The sequence below is a fragment of the Mauremys reevesii genome, linkage group 4 (genome assembly GCF_016161935.1).
Source record: "Mauremys reevesii isolate NIE-2019 linkage group 4, ASM1616193v1, whole genome shotgun sequence".
NCBI classification, from domain to species: Eukaryota; Metazoa; Chordata; order Testudines; family Geoemydidae; genus Mauremys; species Mauremys reevesii.
This window is the reverse complement of record NC_052626.1, coordinates 54,303,887-54,327,620: the sequence shown is the minus strand read 5'-3', so window position 1 is coordinate 54,327,620 and position 23,734 is coordinate 54,303,887. Positions and strand designations below refer to the sequence as shown.

Here is a 23,734-nt window from a genome sequence, read left to right as displayed (position 1 = left end):
AATGCAGCTGTAAACCCAGCTGAACCATCCACTGAAGCCCAGTATATAGCTGCTTTATATTGTCAGAGCGATGCAAAGCAGCTGGAATACAATGGTGAATCTGACCTAGTTACTAATAATTTATGTAGTGCCCAAAGTGTGCTAGGCATTTTAGTGAAGAGCTAGAGAGTATTAGTACCATATACACAGTAAAGCACATAGCACACTTCGGGCACTATATCAATTATTAATAAATAATAGGTCAGACTTCATCAGATATAATGGGACATATATATGTGATGTACAGATCATTTGTAATGTGAACATAGGAACAGGAGATGCACTGGGTGCCTGAAGAGTGGTGGGAATTAGTAATTAACCTCAAGGACCAGGGCCTAACAGAAGCTGGTGCCGCTGCCATTCTCATGAATAATCTGTAGCATTTTAGGAACAAACACAGGGCTTCATCTCCCTCACCCTGCACATACATGTAGAGTTTGTGTAATGTATACATATTTTATGTATATGTATAAGGGACTAGACAGATAAGGCCTTATTCTCCTGTGCCTTGCGCAGTCATGTGCACTTGGGTAAAGTGTGTGTAAAAAGCTACCAAATCCAAACACTCCGTTCATGTGTAGAGGTAGAACATTAGAGCCAAAGCCTGAGCCCCACTGCCTGGGGCTGAAGCTGGATCCGAAGAACTCCATTCTGCACTCACTGTGTGTGGGTGTAGATGGTTACATGAAGTGCAAGGAAGTGGAGAATTGGACCTATAGTGTTTGTACATACATATGTACATGCTCAGAGAAACATATTGACATTTACAGCACTGACAATAGACTGGTATATTTTAACAACAAACAAATAAAAGAAAAAAAATGTTAAAACCCATGAAATTTAAGCTAGGTCTTTAAAACAAACCTTAACTCTGCCCTCTTTCTCACTGCACTCCACCTACAAATTGCACACCCAAACCACTCACCACAAAAAACTTATGTTTGCCTTGCTGGGTATACGGATACACTCTGACAGTATGTTCATAAAATGTATAATGGTAACTTTGGCACCCACTTTTCTACTCTATTTTGTGTTGTTAGGAGGCCTCTACTATTATGAGGTTATCAAGACTGATTAAAATTAGATGTTTATCTTTGGGAATCCATCCCCCATTCTGGGAGGGTCCCAGAACTGTCAATATAAGGCCCAGCTAGTCTCGAGCCCAGGCCTACAGAGCCAGTAGGCAACAGCCATCTCCAGGCTGCCACTCAGTAGCTGCTATGATGAGGGTACCCATGACTAAGGCTATGATTTTGGCACAGATATTTTTATTAGAAGTCACGGACAAGACAAGGGCAATAAACAATAAATCATGCTGAAGCCCGAGCCCTGCTGCCCAGAGCTGGAGCTGAAGCCTGAGCCCCAACTGCCCAGGGCTGAATCTGAATCTGAAGAACTCATGGACATGTCTTAAAATCAAGTAATCAGTGACAGAGTCGTAGCCCTACCCATGACTTGCTGAGGACAGAGACCATGAAAGTCCCACCTCAAGGGGTCTGACAGGCAGCAACTTCATGGCTCCTTGCCCTATATAAACCAAGGGGTAGCCCAGGAAGTGTCCAGGCAACAGTATAGATCTTCTATAGCTGCCATTATCATTCCTGCTCCCTGTTCTTGAGCTCCTGGCTTCAACCTTGGCTTGATTTGGACCTCGCCTCCTGACCTGAACCCCTGAAATCTAACTCAGACTCTGAGTGTTGGTATTAAGTCAGGCCTGGAACTTGACTATGAAGGGGTGTGTAGAGTGGGAAAGAGAAGAGGCACTGGATACCTCCCTATTGACACATGACTGAATGATAGACCTGAGAAGAGTTCCAACAGCCATAACTGGTCCTACTCCCAGCTCCATGAATAACCTGTGACTCTTTTAGTAACAAGCAAAGGGCCTAGTCTCACAAACAAATGCTTACTACTGAGTGCACAAAGGAACTACCCAAAGTAATAAGCATTAAGGAAATTGGGTCTAAGGAATTGATTTGCACCTAATTCCTTCAAGCCCCTTTGAAACCTCAGCCTATATCCTTTAGAGTTCATAAGGTCAGGGCCCTTTCTAATGTAGAATTAGCCTTCTTTTACGAAAATTGAAATTAGCTTGCAGCTTGTGACATTTTATGAAGCCTCTGTGGAAGCTGTAATATATATGGGGACCACAACATTCTGTTTTCACTAACTAAAATCTTTTGCTTCCCAATTTGGTCTAAATATCCCTACACTACATGTTAGTTCTCCTTGAGGCTTAGTGAACAACACAAGTGTGAAATTTTGTCATCCTTTTTAAAAATAATAATGTTATAACACTTTTCAGAAAATGAAAACCCACCACTTTTCCAAAGTCTGATAAACTCAGATTTAACTTAGAGATACAAGGTGGGTGAGGTTATATCTTTTATTGGACCTTTAAGCCACACAGAGCTCTTCTTCAGACTCGAAAGATTGTATCAATCACTGCCAGAAGTTGGTCCAATAAAAGAGTTTATTTGACCCACCTTTTCTCTCTAATATCCTGGGACAATTACACTGTATTTAAAAATAACTTGTCAATTAACCTTTCAGACTTTACCAAAAAACAAACTCTGCTTTGGTAGAGACTATATGTACAAAATTTTATGAAGAAAGCAACTTTTTAGGAAAACATAGGGAATCCAAACCAAGCTTATAACAGAAACCAGCTTATATTATGTAGTCTCTGTCCTGACTCAGTAATAGATTGTGTAAGTATTGACTGGGTCCAAGGGCAACAGCAGTAAACTACTGTCAAAGAAATAGAAATTCCAATATGTCACAACCTTAGGAACTACTTTTACTCGAGGGATTTATTTTTATTGCTGTGGCCCTTGGAGACAATCATCATTTGCTTTATTGTCCTTTTGGATGTCTATACAGTGACTTTTTTGCTCAGAAGGACTTCAATGCATTAAAAGGCCTACTCTGAACAAGAGAGAGTGAGGCCACCTGCTGTCTCCTCTTGCTTACAGGCAGGATAGAGGCAAGGAAAGGCTTTCTGCTTGCTAACAAGATTGGGACAGCCAGTTCATTTTCCCAATGGAAGACAACAGGGAAGGCAGTTGGTTGCTCTTGAAGAATGTTAAAATGAACTGGATGCTTTGTTGGCCTATCTATTCTAGAATGTGCATGTCAGAAGCAATTGATGATCTCAAACATAGCCCATCACCCTCTGTTATACATTATTGCCTGCTCGAAGTATACTGTACATATTAAATTGTATTTTAAGAATTCACTCAGGCCCCTATATATAAAGAACGCAAACTCTCAATGGCCCAGTTTTTGTCCATGGTATGTCATGCAACTGCACAGAAGGTAATATAGCTTTAGAATGAGTTAGCATAGTATTTAAATTAGCAAATGAAAACTAATTATCCCCAAAACATCCCTTTGTTTTTAATATTTTCTGAATTAATCAAAGGCATAAAGGGGCAGTGCTTGAAAACTATGGACTGAATTTTTATGCTTGGGTGCCTAAAGCCAGTCACTAAAGTTAGGCACTCCTTTTTGTGAAAATGATATTCTTGATATTCATGGGGATGTCTTTCCAGATGTCAAGAACAACTTTTATGTGACCCTCTCTGAGTGCTGAAGGTCCAGTGTATTATTTTACATTTCTTACTGATAATGCTCCTGCAGTTTTTCTGTAAAACAAACCGTAATACTTTTTAAGTCTAATGTATATCTGAAAATAGAAAGATGTATATTTTGCCAAAGTGGCTAAATCTAATGAATGATACATTGCTGCTTTCAGAACATGCTGTTACAAAGATATGTCAAATGAGACGAGACCAACTTGTGGAGAAAGTTATATGACCTTTACATGAGTATTTTTTTACAGAGTTTATTTTGCACAATACTGTACTTACCAATAGCCAAACCAAATCTGATACAGCAGAGATTGAAATAATTGATCAGAACGTTACAGACCCTGCATGAAAGAGATAAGCAAGATGATGATGAACAGAGAACACTCCAAATATGCATCTCATGCACAATCCATCCATCCCTCCACTCCCACCCCCAACCCCACCCATCCATCCCCTAATACCATACTCACCAACATGGTGTATGAACATCTATCTTGGTATCCTCCAGTAATTCAAAGTTATGCTTCCAGAGTGGATCGTCACTGCATATAGCTGGTTCTATGGGATGCCCTACAAAAAGTGCCTAATGTCATCAAGGTGGAAAGAAAGGACAGTTTGCTTTAATATGGTGTGCACCTTACTCAAGGCCAGGTACATATAGTTGCATCCAAGATGTTCTGACCTGAATGTAGACAACTGGAGTCCACCTCACCCTGTTCATAAACTGCATTCTTTGTTGACATTTCCTATGTTGAGCCTTGCAAGGCATCCACACTCCACTTAACTGATGTTAGATATTGGTTCAGGAATGTCAGCGCTGCCTGAATTTGCTTACATGCAATGTATGTAAAGGGCATAGAATCTCATTTCATTAAGTGCCCTCAAACGTGCAATACCTGTGCTTGGTTACCTTGAGGTACATGTGATACATGGTGTTTTTGTGCATCTACAGAGTGCTGTATTGTGAAAATTGGCAGCCTTATTCTTAGAATGGCAAATTCTGCTACATTAAGCCTTCAAATTATTAATGGAGGTGTTGACACATAATGCCCCTGTTTAAATCCCATCTCCATTGTGATACACTGCACTCAGTCTGAGAGCTATGCAATTTCATTTATGCATAAAATAAAATTAAGGAGGAAAGTAGTCCCCATACAACAGAACATGGACTATTTGTCTTTGTCTTTGAGGGAAAGTGGGTGCCAGGAACTACAAAAACTAGAAAATAATGGCAGAATAGAATAAATGGACACTTCTGAATGGATGTCTGTAATTATTAGCATGAAAAATACAGCTGCAGTTTGAATTTGTGTGGACTGGTAAGTAATAAGATCACTCTTCTTTCATTTTATGAAAACCAGCCCCAAATATGTTGTTCTTGTGATATATCATAAATATTGTATGATAAATGATGTAGGCAGGAGGCAAAGTTGAGCAGTTCTGGTTCACAGCTCACTCACTCTCTTATCTCAGCATTGCAGGAAGAAGTGTAACATCCCTGGTTATATTCTATGGCTTGAGTGATCCCTTTATCGCTTCTTTTTGTTTGGAAAATATGAGTCAGGGAGTCAATAAAGGGCTTTTGGCAGATATCAGATTTGTGAACATTTCCTTTTGTATGACTTAATCTATTGCTTATTAATCTCCTAGTATTGTGCTATGTGATAATTTTTGGTGGTTGTTGTTATTACTGTTATTAATAATGTTATATGTGAAAACTTCTTTTAGAACAGCCCCTCAATGAAATTCTAAAGTATATATTTGAGATTAATTTGCTGTCATGATTAAAGAAGATGAGACTCAGTCCTTGATTGATACCAGACCTCCTTGCTAAATGTGCAAATCAGTTATTATTTATAGTTAACAGTATTTTACTAAAATTATCACAAATTTTCAAGAGTGCACAAAATTAGTTTTGTTATAAGTTCTTTTGCTGGTTTAGCTTGAAAATAAAACCTATAATATGCCTCCTAAGAGTTTATTAAAAACAAGATGCTTTCAAGATTAAGGTTGATAGATTTTGCTCTTTCATATTCCAAAGTGTGGTATATAGGGATATTTTTCAAAGCAGTGCATAGATATTTAGTCACCTGGCTCCCATCATATTAGTGGGAACAGTGCGGCTGTATCACTGTGTATCAATATGAAAATGTACTAAGCTGAAAATGCTAACATATTACTGACCTTTTTAAAAATTAGAAAAAAATAAAGACAAATATAGGAAAGTTAGTTCAGAATGTTTGCCTGTAAAGATCACTTTGGGTTTAGTCACACAAATGTGCTTGCCTCTATAGTTCTGTGGAGCAACAATGACATCCAGTAGCCATTTAGCCTTATGAAGGGATTAATCCTATGAATGCTCTAAAGACCACCAATAATAATTGTTAGTAATAATTTTAAAATGAAATCAAAACCCCCCAAAACATCTAGAGTTTTTCTCTAGGTCTCCCAGTGTATTTTGTGCCTAAACATACTGTTGTGTTTCTCAATTGTTGGCTTCTTGGAATAGGAACTGTGTTCTGTACAATATCTGAGTACATCATTAGCGTGTAGTTAGTACTTCAGTGATTAATTGTTTGCTTTATTTGTCTTATCTGCAAGGAATATTTTTATATCAAATGTTAGAAATAGAGATGATTGAAAAATGGTACAGATTCTTCAAGAAAAATACTAAAATTTCATTCTGCAAGCTCTGACAAGGAATACCTTTTTAGATTTTTTTGCGTGAACATTTTTATCAACAAAAATTGCACACTGAATTTTCAAGTCTAAGGGGTTGGTTCTTCTCCCCCTCTTCCCCCCCACCTTTTTGCTCCTCTCCTTTTTTCCTTTTGCCAGAGATGAAATGTGTGTGGAGAAGGGGGCAGTGAATGGCTCACAGTCAGTGAAAGGCAAAAAGAGGAAGAAAGTAGGGGAAGGAAAACCCCAAAACTAAATAACTTAACCCAAATATTTCATTTGTTTTTTGTTTTTTCTCTTTTGGACATTTCAAAACAACAAAAAGTTTTCTGTATAATACTAATTTAAAAGAAAACCCTTTTGACTAAACAACTTTTATTCAGAAAAATTCAATCTGCTCCAGTGAGAAGGTAAAATGATAAATATAGTTTGCTGTTGGGATATGTCAGCTATGGCAAGCAGTGAGGGCAAAAACACTGGGTAAAAAGAGTCTTAACAATTGTTGACTCTACTTTATGCTGGTAGAATCTTGCTAATTATTAGGACTTTTAGGACTGTTAGGACTCTTTCAGCATTGACTCTTGCTGTTAGGGTCTGTAGAAACTTGGCATTTCATAAGGGTCATGGGCTAAAGTCTGGGTAAATTAGGTTGCTCTTACACTGTACATCAGCAGACCCAAAAGGAATCTACAGCCGAGTAGTAGTAATCTTAGGCCAGAAACAGAACTCTTCTATCGAAGGAAGAAGGAGCAAGATACGATGATGGTTCCTAACACTTGTCTGTCAGGACTGAGGGGATGGTAGCATAATCAAGAAGCAGACAGCTAATAATTGTGAGGTTAGCAAGAGCCCATGCTCTGATTCCTAGGCCTCTCATCACGAAAAAAAGATTAACAAAGAATTAAACAATAATGCTAGGGTGGTAATTATATCAGTCTAGTTTACCTTGCTGCAAATAGGCAATAAAATAGGATCCATGCTTACTAAGTTTATATGTTGGTTTGTAAAATCCTATTTGCCTTTATTAACAAGTGCTTAAGGCTAATTTCTCAGTTGAGATCATAATTTTATCCATTCCTCATGCTGTGCTTTCATCAGTGTTACATTTAGAGGTTGAAAAACCTCATAGATGAAAGGGGCATGGGGTGGCTGCTTTGATTGTTTTTGATAGAATGCCTTAATTAGGTCACTCAAAAAACTGTGTTTTAATAACCTATGTCATTACCGAACAAGAGGGATTTAAATTGTACTATAAAGAGGCTTCTCCAGCATCAGACATCTGTTCTAAAACTTATCATGGCAATATACTCACTGAATTGCATGAACAAATTTGATTAGCTGGAACTTCTGGGAATGGTTTCTAGCTGATTAACCCAGGGACCTTATCTTTAAATATTGGCATTGTATGGATTGACCAAAATCCAAGCAAATGTCAGATATTAGAGACTATAATTAAAAGTTAAGTGGAAGATGAAGGAAACTTAATCTAATGATGAACACAGGAAACCATTGCTAGTATTGTGATATTAGCAGGACCAAACCAACTAATTTATATTATCATTATATACAGAGCCATAGATTTCTTCATAGATTTTTCTCCCCAAAACTTCTATCCAATCAACTTTTGCTCTATTGTTAGAGATCGTTTTACCATCTTTATAATTTTCTGCTCTTGGTAATGTACATGAGATAAGGTGATCTCAGTACTAATTACTATTAGTGGTGTGGTAGATTTTTATTATCAAGGAAACATAAATGGCAAAACATGTGGCAATTTAAAGCATCCCTTTGCAATCCGCAACAATAGGGCCCTAATGTTCCATACAATTTTAAAGTAGCATCACTGAATAATGTGGTACATATGGTGATCCTAAAAGAAAGGGTTACTATGGAGAATAACTAAAAATAGGGCCTTTAAAATATTTTTGCTGTTTAGGTGTTAATTTATGAAGTGAAAAGGGATTAGTCTCTTCCCACTGGGAGATATTACAATTTTAAATTAGGCTACCTAGTGTTTTAAAGGTTAGCATTAAAATATGCCCTAACTTTAGCATACAGTGTATCTGTAGCCATGTGAGTCCTAGGATATTAGAGAAACAAGATAGGTGAGGTAATATATTTTTTTTTATTGGACCAACCTCTGTTGGTGAGAGAGACAAGCTTTCACTCATCAATCAAAGTTGGTCCAGTAAAAGATCTTATCTCACCCCACCTTGTCTCTCTAACTTTGGAGTGACAGTCTTAATTTTGATGGGATTGTCCCACCTATATTTGTAAATCTTCCTGCTCTAGAATGGGATTATGGTGTGGCAGTAATAGCAAGGCAGTTGGCACTAAGACGTCTGATTTCTGTTCCTGGATCTCTACTGACTCTCTATGGGGCGTGGACACAAAATGGTGGGTTAAGAGACTGATAGTTTTCATCTGTAAAAATAGTCTTTCATTGTCTCGAACACACTGAGACAAGTATGAGCAGTATTACAGAAGGTGTGTGTTCAGAGTGTGGACCTGAGCACAGAACAAACAGATTAGGAAGTAGAAGAGAGCAACACTCCCAAAAGAGAGAGGGGTTTTAAAAAAATGACCTCTCTTGAAAGTGGGATGGAGATTTTCTCCACTACCAGTGGAATGGATGGAAGTAAGAACAAGTAGAAAGCCCCCTTGCTTCCCAGCTGCCATGATGATGGAGTTAGGATGAGCCCCTATTTTCTACCCACAGCTAGGAGGTGAGTTTCCTCAGAAATTAATCCTGTGATTTAGTAAAGGGAAGATTCTGATGGGAGGGAGCTAGAGGTTTTGTTTTGCTTTTTTTCTGAACAGAAGGGTGGCAATTTTAACTCCAGGGTTCACTGTAGTTAGATCAAAGACAGGTGACACACGCCTTGCAGACAGAGATAGGGAAGCTTGCAGCTGAAAAACTCTTTGCCTAATTAGCCACAGTTGAGCTGAAAGTCTGTTCAACTGCTTTGTGTTTGAATTGGTTAAATCTGTTGTTGGAGAGAGCAGAGAAAAATGTAAATGTGTTCAACAATGTGAAAAGGGCAGCTTGAATAAAGAAAGCTGAAATAGTTTAACTCCCTTTCTCAATTCTGTCTGATATTCTCCAAACCATAAAACACATTTAGGGCTTGTACACACTACCACTTACGTTGCTATAACTTATGTCATTTAGGAGTGTGAATAAGCCACCCCCCTGAGCAATGAAAGTTACACCGACCTAAGCACTGGTGTGGACAGTGCTATGCTGGTGGGAGAGCTTTTATTGTGTCAGTGGAGGTGGTTTTATTATGCGGGAGAGCTTTGTCCTGTCAGCATAGAGCGTCTTCACCAGATGTGCTACAGTGGTGCAGCTGTGCTTCTGTAGCACTTCTAGTGTAGACTAGCCCTTAGATTTCCAAGCCCATTCACACAGGAATAAAAACCTTGTAATGGAGTCCACATAGCCAAGACTGAGCCAAATTCTCTCCTTATTCACATTCTTATAATACAAATAATGGATGTGGGTGTTAATGACGTGGACATGGGTGTTAATGGACGTGGGTGCTAATGAGGCCCTCATGGTCAAATTTATTCCCGGATTAAGTACACTGAAATCAAGTTACCCCATGAATGAATTTTTCCCTTGTTTCCTTATATGCTTCACTCTGTATCTCACACAGCAGTGGCAGCCTATAATTCACCAGTTCTTTCTTCTGCTGGTGTGAATGCATGAGCACTTTATGGGAGACCATTCTTTTATTTTACTGAAAACTATGGTGCCGCCACTTGCAGAGAGTAGACCCTATGAAATAACTGTGTTTTAATTAAATTTACACAACTTTTATGATACCATTGAGTAGCCTTCAGCACCATCCAGAGAAACCTCAGATGCATTTCAAATGTAATTAATCTCTAGTGCTCAATGTAGTGTTAGATATGTAATAACACTTTCTGAGTAGAAATCACAGCTTCAGTGAAGAGCCATATTAAAGATGAACAGAACCATTAGTTAGAATTGGTTTTGAAGAGAGCAACTAAGTGTGAACTTTACAAAAAGGAAAGAAACAAAAAGGAAATCTTGCATTACGTAAAAAAACCACTTGCTGTCTTCAGTCTTTCTGTTCTTCTTTTTCAATTTTGCCCCTAGACAAAATGTGTTGTTGTTTTTAAACAATCTTTATTATGTGTGCTATGTTTAATTTATTATCCCTTGGATCTAATACTTTTCTGGAACTGTTATCATATTCAGAGCTGAGGAGAACACCCCGAGTTCTTAAATACCCAAACCTAAACTCACTATCAAAAGTAAATATTACTGACATTATTATGCATTATATTCACTACAGTTGCTAACTGACCAAGAATTTTTACTGTCACATTATCTGTCTGGCAAAGAAGAAGCAATTATATTTCACCTTGAATGAGTTATTCATTTTCCCCTTTGAGTCCTGCCCCCTCCATACTTCCTGATTAATTCCAGAGGTGACTGGCTGACCGGACAGTGTTTGTTAGTGCATGAGCATAAGCTTTGGAAAACCCAGCTAGAAGTCTAACTCAAGTAACAAACAAATAACCCTTCTTTTCTCTCTCATACTTTCACTCACTCAATCTCTGGCTCAGACACATGCATATATCGCGGCTGTTCTTAAAAACCTCACAGTTGCCTTTCTAGCTAAGTAATGTCACATCAACATTTGTATTATTCCTATCCTTTCATAGTTACATAGAGCTTAAGGCCAATTAGATCCTCTAATCTGAGCTCCTCTATATCACAGGCCATTACATTTGACCCAGATGCCCCTGTACTGAGCCCAGTGACACTAAAGCATTTGAGTTCTCAGGAGATTAACCTGTGTTGTGCCACAGACAGAGAACAGGAGATACTGAGGTGCCACCAATGCCTAAGGTTACCACAATGGCAGGGTATTGACTAGGTGAGATGCCCGGATGATCCCAGCAGATGATGCAGCCTCAAAGTACATCTACACAGCATGCTTCTTTTGGCAGCATGTAGGGTGCAAATATGCATAGCCTCCCAGCAGGATATAAATAGCAGGATAGCTGGTGAGGCACGGTTTAGGTGAGTAGAGTAAAAACAGGTCTGAAGGATGTGGATATGTAATAAAACACATGCCCTACACATTCTCTACTCATGTAGGCCTCCCTGGCTACATTGCTATTTTTAGGAGTATAGTGTTCCTCTGCCTCCCTGCTGCAGGGAAAGTCTCTCAGGAGGGGGGTTCCCTGCTGCCTCCCCCTTGCCAGAGCCTTTCCTCCCCACAGTGAAAGGCTCCAGCAGTGGGAGCTGCTGAAGCCTTTCCCCACTGCCTCCCTGTTGCTGGAGTCTTTCACTGATGTATGTAGCTCCACACTGCAATATGGATGCAGCCCACTCTTCATTGTGCTGTGTAGTTACACATACATCACCATCAGCGGCGTGTAATATGTAGTGCAGAGGAAGGCAAAAAACTTCCCATGTTCCTGTTTCAGTGACTTGGGGGGAGGAAATTCCTCCCTGTCTGTGAGTCTGGTGTTCAATTAGACCCTGAGCCAGGAACCTGAGAGAGAGGATTCTCTGTGCACTGTTCCTCCCCATCTGTTGTCCCAGTAGTGTAGTCAAAGGTAAATGCAGGTAAATGGAGTTTACCCACTTCTCATTTGGGGAATATAGAGTTTAGTTAGGTTAGTTTATCCACTTTTTTTGTTACCACTACACCACTATCTTCACTACCTCAGAGGAAGGCAAAGGACCCACTAAAACACATCTTCGAAACTGCATCAGAGAAAAAGTATAAGGACATTGAAGTAATGCCACAGTAATTCTATGTCTGCAAAAGCAAAATGAGACAGTTTCTTTACACTGTGGATGTATACATTTGAATATGCCCACATGATGGTAGACTATATGATGCCCTTGGACAGATATGCAAGACTAGAGTGGTCTGGAAAAAGCCAAGGATATCTTATGATAGCACTCCCTGTATTTTGGGGAACATGACTACTCTCTCTTGTGTTTCAATCTGTCCCAAGTAGCTAACCAGTGAAAAGTTAGTGGGGAGGATGCAATCCCACCAACCCCTTACCTAGCACCTTCCTGGAGAGTGGGGCCAATGCGTCAGGGAGCTATGTGTTCCATCATAATGGTGCTGCTTCTTGTACACATCTTATGTGCAAGGAGTAAGACTAGATGAGATTGTGCTTTCCTCACCCCCTACACAGGGCTGTAGTTCAAAGCCACTATCTAGGTGTTTGTGGTTGCCACTAAAAGGTCAGCAGTTGTTGTGAATTACCAGTCAGTGGTATCTGTGATTATCATAGTTTCCCTCTATAAGTTAAGTATGAAATCTATGGAAATGGTTAGCAACTACTGACTTCAAGCTACTGATTTTGTGTGTGTGTGTGTGTGTGTGTGTGTGTGTGTGTGTGTGTGTGTGTGTGTGTGTGAGAGAGAGAGAGAGAGAGAGAGAGAGCCTTCAAGTTACTGGAGTGTGTGTGTGTGTGTGTTAGGTTCCATTTGCATCTGTGCATATAAAGTATAAAGACATCAAGAAAATTAAATCTACTGGTCTTGGAATACTTGTTAACAAAATTCTCCCTAAAATTGCTTCTTTGAAGTTGCAGCAACCTTCAAATTTTATCTTGAAATACTGATATTGATTTCGTTTTTAGTAACTAAGTGATATACAAATGTTCTCCTTCTCTTATGCAAATTATCTAAACATCTTGATAGGCTGAAGTGATATGTGTACTTATGAACATGAACTACTATGAATATTTACTAGGCTCTGGTGACAAATTATGTGTTTTTAATTACTTTTCAATCTTAATATGTACAAAACCATGATTGAAATGAATAGAGAAGGAGGAGAGTGAGACATTAAGGCTTTCAGTGCATCCAGAGTATAAAATTCACCTACTCAAGGAAAGCAAGGTTTTTACAACAAGGACTGAAGAGTCTAGAAAGAGACTTCCATATTTTGGGAGAAGGGAAGTTCGCTAAGGAATAAGAAAAGAGCTCAGAAGGATGAGATGCTGACTTCCTGGCTAGTGGGTGGAAGTTGTCTACTCAAGAAAAGGCTCTTCATAAATTCAGGAGAGTAAGGTGCGCAACATGGCAGAAAACTTTGATAGTGTCTAGGTTGGTTCATATATTGGGAACAATGTATAATATGTTCAGAAATCATCTAGATTATGCAAATAATCTAAAAGCTGGTGTTCACTGATACAAGTAATCTGGCAACAGAGGTAAAACCTTTGAGATCCAACAATGCCTTTGTATTCTCTACATGAATTCACTACATTTCATTGAATCCTTAAACCATATATCGCAGAAGTTGGAGATGGGAAAGACTAACGATGTTGTCACTCTAAAATATTATGCTCATTCATTTACAAGCTGATACGAAGGAAATTGTACTTATTGCACTGTCCGGGTTATCCATTCCTCCCTGAGCCTAATTGATACAATCCCTTTTTCTGTCAACTGTAGGTGACAACCATGCTTCCATTATTAGATACTGTCGTCCCCTTAAACATCAGCTGTTTCACACAGGTGCATTTCACATAATCTATGACCTGGTCACTAAGGTAACCTATTGTGTACAGAAGAGAACAGCCATATGTGTTCTCTTTTGCATACTCAGGCAGCCAGAGCACCTGATATGGCATATCTCAAACTGCACTGTCTCTCAGGTCAGCCTGATGATCAGGAAGAAAGACAGAACACCCAAGCATGGTTCAGGTGTACCTGAAAAACTGAAAGAGGGCATAGGTTTTTCAGTGAGTATTTTGCTGTGAGGAGGACAGAGTTGAAAATACATGACTAGAGATATAAAAGGGATATTTGGTAGTACAATATCCTGCACATATAATTAATATTATTAATAAGCAGTATAGGTCCAGATAGTGATATTCCTACACACAGTGTGTAATACCATACTCCATGAGTAGTTCCATTGACTTCAATAGGTTGTTTTTTTGTTTTGTTTTTTTTATGTAGGGCATTATTCAACTTGAGTAAGGGTAATACAATTTAGCCCACAGCTAGCAATTGCAAAAGCCTCAGAAAGTCAGGCAATGATTGATGAGCTCTGTTTAAATAGCACCATAAGCAACCTTTTCCAGGCACAAATCTTAAAATACAAGCATCAACAAGACTCCACAGAAGGAAAAAGCAGAGTAATACATTCATGTGGTGTGGAAAACAATGTAATGTAGAATGATGAGAATGCTAAAGTTCCCAGGATGAGCTAATCTAAAGGTGCTGTTCAATGGAGCATATGTATTAAGTGATAGTGTGGTCACTTTTGTATTCCAGGGGCATAGCAGGGATTTGGCTGATAGGAGTGGATTTTCCATTTCTTTTGGCTATACTGTAGATCACACAAGGAACATTTTTACAGAGTAAAAAATGGAACAGAAAAAGTCATGAAAATGGGACAATTTTTTGTGAGAGCCAGTCCACTGTGTTGGATCATCTAGTCTATCCTCTGCCCATTCAGGATTATTTTCTAAAATACATTTGCCAATGGTTTGTCGACATACTGAGATTCAGCATAATTTTTCTTTGATATTATTATTGGATACAATTATGCAGTTTAAACCATGACTTTATTGTGCCATCTTAGAGTGCTTAATTATGGTAATATAGTCCTGTGTTTAGCATATCGGGAGAGAGCAGTAAGCTGCTTGTATGTGCTGAATCAATATTTAAGTGAAATGTAAATGTATCAAGTGGTATAGTTTCAAACAACTAAGAAAATTAAGGGATAGCACAAACTAGTATTCCTTGAGGACTTGGACCTGTGTAAAAAGACACTTCTGTATAGAGGGTAAGAAAAAATTGCGCTGGTTGGTGATAGAGTTCTCTGTCTGAATGGAATGGTGAGTGTGGGAACATTCCTAGCTTTGCTCGTGGTTCAGTATCTCAGTGGGTTTTGAAGTTCTTTCCATTAGCCTAGAGCAGTGGTAGTCAATTATTTGTTGTCAAGGTCCAAATTTCTTGGTCAAGGAATAGTCAAGGTCCAGACTCCAGAGAAAATAATTTAAAAATTACAACAAATATGATATTAAGTAAATAAAAAGATTTTGGAGTCCATTCAAAAGTGTCTGCCAGTCTGGATTTGACCTGCAATCCTCCTATTGACTACACGGCATAATGTGGATAGCAAACCTTGGTGAGAGCTGGACACACCCAAGATACCTGTAAACCTGCTGGATGTATATATTTCTAATGCTGATTCTAATGTTTTCTACTGCAAGACAAGTCTGTTGCAATATGCTCCTGTAATGTCCACGTATAACTTTTTACCCATAAACTGTTTTTTTTAATACTAGTGTCTTTATGAAAGCCTGCGTTCCACACTGACAAGCACCTGCGCAGTTACGTCTCCTCAATGATCCATAGAAAACGTCTCCTCAATGATCCATTCATTTCAATTACATTTTTCACAGAAAACTTTGACTTGGTTGTGATATCAAACTGATTATTAACTTATTTTTTTCACATCAAATGTGTCATTAAAATTATTATTTAAACACTTCTGTAAATGTTTTACATTACTCATATAGATTTTTATGTAGATAATTGTCATAATTGGTCACATTATATGGACCTTGAGCCACAAGAAAGATTAAGCGTAAGAAAATTTTCACACAAGAGTGTACTTAGCTTGTGAAATATAACATTTTAGGGAAAACCTTAATTGTGGGTTACTATGCAACATATAGGCAGTTATTATCATCGGATTTTCTTTTCTTGTGCTGTGATGCTGCTTCTAGTAACAAAACCTTGATTTATTGAATTACATTGTACACTAGAAAAAATTGATCTGGAACGTTTGACTACTTTGAAAGACAAGAACTGAACTTCAAAATGAGCTTGGTCATTTTGACAAACGGTAAGTTATCCATTGCTTTTTATGACTATATCAAACCATTTTCTTTTTCTTTTAAAGAGCACCTAGTACATTCGGGAAAACATTATGCTGATTTTTGTTTGTTATGTTTCCCTAAAAACAAACAAACTAAGTGATTATAAGGAATCAGATACTTTTTTAAGAATAGCAAAATAAATGGTAACAAAGTATCCCCCACCCCCACTCCAAACATGGAAAAGTTGTATTGATGAATCACTTCAGACAATGCTAATGAACAGTATGAGAGGTTCACAAGAAAGGACATTGACAGGAGAGATACTATTACTAATTTATTTGTCTTTTTATGGTTCAGTTAGGAATATCTTAGGGAGTATAGCACGTCAGCCTTGTCAGACATTACACCGTACCTGTCAGCGTTTTGACTGATGTACAAGCACTACCTGCTCATGTTTGCCCTTCCTTTCAGTTGAGTGCACACAGGTAAGACAGCTTGTTGGTAATTTTTATTTAATGCTTTCAGTATCTCTGGCTGCTCTTTTATTGAAAGTTCTGACAGGAAGAGATTCCACTCCCCAAGATCTCCAAGATTTCTACTGCAAGCATTTCACCACTCAAACAAGGTTTTCCTTGGGGATTAGAGCACTTTTTACATTCTTTGCCAATGCCTTGTGATCTCAGAGACAACTGTTTAGGTTGTTTGATTAAAAAACCCCGACAATCTCCTTTGGAAAGCTTGTCATGAAGAGAGAAAGCCAAAGGAATTAAGGGTGCAAGTGGTATGGCAGTGCTCAAGGGATGGTCTGGTTCACTTTTCAGTAAAAACTGTCAATGTTTTGTTTTTGTTTTCATAGTGTGGCATGTCTTCAGTCTCAATTTATCCAGATGAACTTGTTCCATTTTGAAGAGTCCTATGCCGTAAATTGTTTTTATTTAACGAATTGTCCAGCAAGGAAAGCATGACCATCACCTAGATCCAACTCTTAATTCTAATCTCTGCTCCACAAGATCTCAAGTCAATTATCTGTGATTCATTTTGTGCTAAGTAGATGATGAAAATCTTTGAACTTGGCTCTTGTTCTCCAAAACAGAAGCGATTATAGTTTGCATGGATGATGGTAATACAGAGAACCTCCAAAAATATAAGCAAGTATTGAGAATGAACAGAGATCAATAAAGTGATAATTTCTCCCAGTTTTACCAGGACAGTCTTGGTTTTTCACATTATGCCTATGAACTTCTTTCCATACATGTGCAATGTTCATGTTTTTCATTTCGTCAATCAAAATATTTTTAACAACTACAAAATGCTTGTTCCAGACCTATTGCTAAACCCAATAGAATTGGCTGTTTACAAGAACAAACAGTCCAATGGAAAGAGTGTTCACTATGATGATAAAAGTCAAATGACTGGAGACACAATTTATGCTAGCTTTCGCTTCCCGAGTGCCAAGTTATTTAGTGTTTCATGACAACCTCATTCAGAACACTATGCTACTTCACTCTGAGAATTATGCATGTGTCACTGTTTAGTCAGAAGCTGGCAGTAGCAAAACCTACACACATTTTAAAAGTGTCCTTTTGTCATTTGTATAACTATTTTGCAACTGTATAACAAGTATCCCAGTTTTTTATTTTGAAAATAGTCAACTTTGAAAATAATCAACAATTAGCAGAGATTGATATTTTCAGTAAATTATACACATCTTTAATCTTTCATGATTTGGTAGCAATACAGCCATTAGTGTTTAAGAGCTAGATTCCACCCCCACTTCTGCATTGCTAGAAATGGAAATAAATGAATACTAACTATGCAGTCATTGGTTAGGCCATATTCAAAAATGTGGCTCTGGAAATGTTTCTCTGGCACCCCTAGGAATGCCCATGTAAAAAAGGGGGGGTGTCTTTGCCTGAAAAATACATATTCAGAATTTCACATACTAAACTCAGAAGGAACTGTGGGCAAATGTGTGATTGTAACTTATCTTGGAGTTAGCATGAGCGTAAATTCCCAATTGGCTCAGGTCTAGTTATTTTGTCCCTATCAAACCCTTACTTTGTGGTAGTGGCTAATTTGATTTTTATGCAGGGCAGCAAAAGGGATGAGTGAATGTTTTGGCAGTATATGTACGGAGGAGCAAAAATGGATCTGCCATTGGGAAGAGTTAGAGGTTGCTGCTGGGTAGCTTAAGTTTTGAGGATACAGAAATATATACAAACTTGAATCGGGGAATGAAGAGAACTTGTTCATAGGTGTTGAAGACAAGCCTGTTGCACCTTATACATTCAGGAAGCCATTCCAGAATACTAAGTCTTTCATATAGATTGTTCTGGTTCAAAGCTATTTCTCCTAGCATTGTCAGCCACACAAATATGGGCATAAGGGGAGCTTTCACTTTTTTTAATCGCATCCTAATTTTTGCCTTTAAGCATAGTTTAATTGATTGGAACAGACTTTTCTTTTCCCACATTTTTCCCCTCGGGGTCAGTCCTGGGTCTGGTACTATTCAGTATTTTCAAGAATAACTTGGATAGTGGAACAGAGAATCTGCTTATAAAACTAGCAGATGACACTGAGCTGGGAGGACAAGATTAGAATTTGAAATGACCTTGACAAATTGGAGAATTGGTCTGAGATCAGCAAGATGAAATTCATAAAGATAAGTGCAAAGTACTACATTTAGGAAGGAAAATTCAAATGCACAATTGCAAAATGGGGAATAACTGGGTAGGCAGTAGTACCGTTGAAAAGGATCTGGAGATGATAGATCACAAATTGAATACAAGTAAACTATGTGGTGCATTTGCAAAAAAAGGCTAATATTTTGGGGTGTATTAACAGAAGGGACATAGGAGGCAATTGTCCTGCTCTGCTCAACACTGGTGGGGACCCAGCCGTGCAGTGTGTCCAGTTCTGGGTGCCACACTTTAGGAAAGATGTGGACAAATTTGAGAGACTCCAGAGGAGAGCAACAGAAGTGATAAATGTTTTAGAAAACCTGACCTATGAGGAAAGGTTAAAAAAATCTGGGAATATTTAGTCTTGAGAAAAGAAGACTGGGGGAGAGGGGGAGGTCTAATAACAGTCTTCAAATATGTTAAGGGCTATTATATAGAGGAAGGTGATCAATTGTTCTCCATATTCACTGAAGGTAGGGCAAGAAGTAATGGGCTTAATATGCAGCAAGGGAAATTTAGATTAGTTAGTTGGAAAAATCTTACTAACTGTAAGGGTAGTTCAGTTCTGGAATAGGATTTCAAGGGAGGTTGTGGAATGCCCATCACTGGAGATTTTAAGAACAGATTGGATAAGCCCCTATCAGGGATGAAGCTTATTTGGGCCCGCTTCAGTAGAGGGTGCTGGATTTGATGACCTCTCAAGTTCACTTCCAATTCTACATTTCTATGACTCTTTTTTGGCCCCCGTAGACCTCTCCATTCCACTTTTATGATCTGAGCACCCTGCTTCATATCCAGATTACATAACATAAATATAAGGTAGACAGGAGAGCCGTGTTCTGCCTTTTCCCCTTTCAGCACTCCATTTCCTAGTGGGAAAGTTAGAGGATCTCATTCTGTCTGCATCTTCCTTTCTTTCCCAAACTGGGATAATGCAAAAGGGCATTGTCAGGTGGCATTAGAGGAGTGGTGGCATTGTTACTGAGGGCGTTTCACAATGGAAAATAGGTCAACCTTTCCTCACAAACATTGTTTAAATCAGATATTTTATGACCTTTTAGAATCCTCTGATGTGTATTTTTACTGCAATATTGCTGTGGTTATTTTGAGATCTCATTAGTCTCACAGGGAATAATTTTCCTGACAAAAATGTGGTTCTGTTGCATCTCTTGGAGGAATTATAGCAGTCTTATGGTTTCTATGAACTCTGATGTTTTCAGGGTGGTATCACCTATGAAAACCATGCCTTTGGAAGGATTCTTGCTCTTAGGCAATCTCTAGAGTAAGCAAAATTGGGTGTTTGAAGTTTGAATGTGAATTGTGTTGAAAAATGTAGGTATTTATATACCAAGCATAGAAACTCTACTGAAAAATTCATTCAGTCTCTGGATGATTCTAATAACAACATAGCATGAAAATACAGGTGCCAACATTCCTTGCAGATATTAAAAAATAATAATAAACTATTAATAATAATAATAAACTGCATGATTCAGAGAACTGGCAGAATTGGGAACCGAAGACCAAATTCTGCCCAGAAATATACATGTATAACTCCTATTGAAATGAATGGCCATGCCAGCCCACAGTACTATTGTGAGGCTTAATTTGGTGATGTTTGTATTGCACTGAATCTTCCCCAGATGGAAGAAATATAGGAGTGCAAAGTATTAACATTATTCTTTCTAAGGACATAATTTGGCCTCAGGACTCTATCAAACTATCCCTTCAGCTATGTGCATATATTCTCATTAAGGGCCTGATTCTAACCCATATTTAGTAGTATCTTAACCTGGCCCCAGTTCAGCAAAGCAAACACATAAACTCCACTGAAGTCAATGGAACTTAAATATGTGTTTAAAGTTAATCATGTGGTTAAGTGCTTTGCTGGAGAGGGATGGACTTAAGCACATGCTTAAAAATAAGTGTGTGCTTGGGTGCTTTGCTGAATCAGGGCCATCATATGTTCCTATTGATCATAAGGGTGGCCAAATCAATTTAATCCCTGAAGTTAATGGCAAAACTCCCAGGGACTTCAGTGGGGCCAGGATTTCACCCCAGGCCTCTAATGACCTGAAAGATCGTTTCGTGATGTGGGCGGGTAACTAAGCAAGTCTATAGAACTATCGTTTTTTAAACAAATGTGTTTACTGTTGTAAGACTTTTTCTACCAACCCCAATAAAACATTTAAAAATAATCTCTGTAGCAATAACAAGTGCTGCATTTTACAGATGAAAAGCTAGAAAGTTTCAACATGAAACATTCAATAGCACACTGAAGAGTATTAAATTGTTATTTTAATCCATTGCTATTGCTTTTATTAAAATGCATTTTGTGTGAAGCTCTTGAAAGTTGCTGAACTGACATCTCTGCAGACTGAAATCATTTCTTCACAGAACATGTGCAGCACAACAAGCAGCAGTAACAGCTTTCTGCACCTGCCCAATAATGTTCCTCAACTTTGTACTGAAAGAGCCATCACTACGGATGAAAGGGTTGTTCATTATCTGGGTCCATTTTTTATCTCGAGGCATTAGGCTTCTTTGCTGAGACTGCCAACAGAAGAGCCAACTATTGTTCTTTGTGGAACCAATGCGGTTTATTTTAGTTTTTTATTTGGACACTTGTCCAGTGGTAACTGTATTGTAACCACAAAACTAGTTTAAAATAGCTCATGAAACACCCTGCAGATGGTAATAATTCTGGTCAATATAAACCTGATCCAGATTTGGACTAGTATCCTAGTGGTGAAAGGCTAACTATCAGATTAGCACTCCATGGACTGATCTCAAACTATGTTACGTATTATTAAAATTATAATTCAAACCAATACAGCAGTCTGATATTCATTACATAAGAAGAGAGGAAAAACAAGTAAGTAGAGATGTCATTAGTGACACACATACACATAGCATTGCATCCATTAAGATTAAAGATAAAAAATAATAATTAACCAATAATATTAAAATTCCTGGTGTAATTCTCCATAGTTAAACCAAGTTTTTCAATAGCAGGATTGTTGTTTGATATGGTTTGCTATCAGTGTTATTGATTACGTCAATGTGCCCAGATTGTTTTGTACAGAAATCAGTTAATATTCTTTATTTACAGTCATTTGAGGTTTTTGTTCCTTTCCATCTCTTGGTCACAGGGTTTAAGATCAGAAGGACAACCAGATCAACCAGTCTGATCTTCTGTATAATACAGGCCACCAACGCCATCCTGACATCTTTACACTAAGCCCAACAACTAGTGTATTACAGTCCTCAGGAGACTAAACTATGGACCACAGGTAGAGAACAGGAGGAGCCGAGGTGCACCAATGCCTGAAGCCTCTGCAACTGCAGAAAATTGAACGCTATATATATATATATATATATATATATATATATATATATATATATACACAGATTATCCAGGCAAGTGACCTGCATCCCAAACTGCAGAGGAAGGCAAAATCCCTCCAAATTCACTTCCAACCTGACCTGGAGGGAAATTCCTTCCCAACTATGAATATGCTGATCAGTTAGACCTAAGCATGAGAACAAAAACCAGCCAGCCAAGCACCTGCAAGAGAAAATTCTGATTACCATCTCAGAGTGCTGGTCCCATCTCCAGCTGTGGCTATCTCTGAAAGTTCAGTGGAAAGGGACAACACAATACATCGGGGGAAAAAAATCTCTTCTTGACTCCTACAGATGACTGGCTGAAGCGCTGAAGCATGATATTTTAGGAATGTAAGACACAACCTGGAAAGGATTCCCAGGGCTGCTGAGCTTCTCTTAACCTTTTTTCCTCTTGGGCCGAAAAACTAGCAATAATTTGTTCCAGAGAGGTTTGACCCGGAATTAGTATTTTTACAGAATAATAAGAAATTATGGATAATATCATAATTTTACCAGTGAGCACCACATATTTGCTAGTTCCTATGATTCTGTAATGGCATCAAAGAGAATAAACTGATGCTTAGACAGATCACTATGAAGGAACTTGGGTAACAGGGGTTAATTCCTGTATCACAATAAAGCAATGAAGTGTGAAATTTTTATATGCCCAGAAATGACTTCTGATTACAATACTTTTCTTTTAACTTGCACATTATCCCCTTCTTGAAGCAGAATAACTGTTTTGATTGCAAATCTGAATTTTATAAAAATCTTTTTTTATTTGGCTTTTTAAATCCCTACAAGTCCATAAAAGTTTTTTTGCCTAATAACTACATTAAATAGTTACTGATAACTAGTGACAGGTTAAGGTGACACAAATCAGCTACGTTCTTCAGTGCCTCTAAATCATCCACTGAATCATCAGAATTTACACAGTGAATTCTTTTATGTGACCATTAACAAAACAACAAAGCCAGAGGCATTAAAATCTGGAAACAAGGCAACAGAATATCTGAATGTGAAATATGTTCTGGGAGCAAAGCACAGACAGATCTTTGAAGAAAGCCAAGACTGCATGGAAACAAAAGCTTTAATTTATAAATGTGAGATGGAACAGATAGCTTGAATTCTTGGATGAGATACTCATTGGGTAATGTCAGGTTTATTGAAAATAAAGCCACCACCATTTAGATTCCATTATGGAACATCACTGCACTATGGTATGAATCACTAAGACCTGATGGAATGATGGTGCAAGCCCAGTTTTTACCCAGCTGGTTCTGGTTGGGTACTTAGCATTCAGTTAGTCTCATGAAGAATGACATGATGGGAGGCTGTGATTGTTGCAACCTTCTTGAGTTGCATGAAGAGGCCCACCAAAAAGAAGGGTTTAATAATGCATTTAGTCACTTTTTATGCCCAGGGACTGGATTTCGGTTTATGGTTCTTCTAGTGCATAAATCATAAGAGTTAAAGTGGATTTCATAACTGAGATCTCTAAGA

At 38.2% G+C, this 23,734-nt stretch overlaps 1 long non-coding RNA gene across 1 annotated transcript; it reads left to right on the top strand.

Annotated features, from left to right (window-relative positions):
- The first annotated feature begins 16,139 nt into the window (after window positions 1–16,139).
- LOC120403490 lies at window positions 16,140–17,288 on the top strand. Its single transcript, XR_005597545.1, has 3 exons — window positions 16,140–16,189; window positions 16,521–16,648; window positions 17,020–17,288. It is a non-coding gene; the product is annotated as an uncharacterized LOC120403490 (long non-coding RNA).
- The last annotated feature ends 6,446 nt before the right edge of the window (window positions 17,289–23,734 follow it).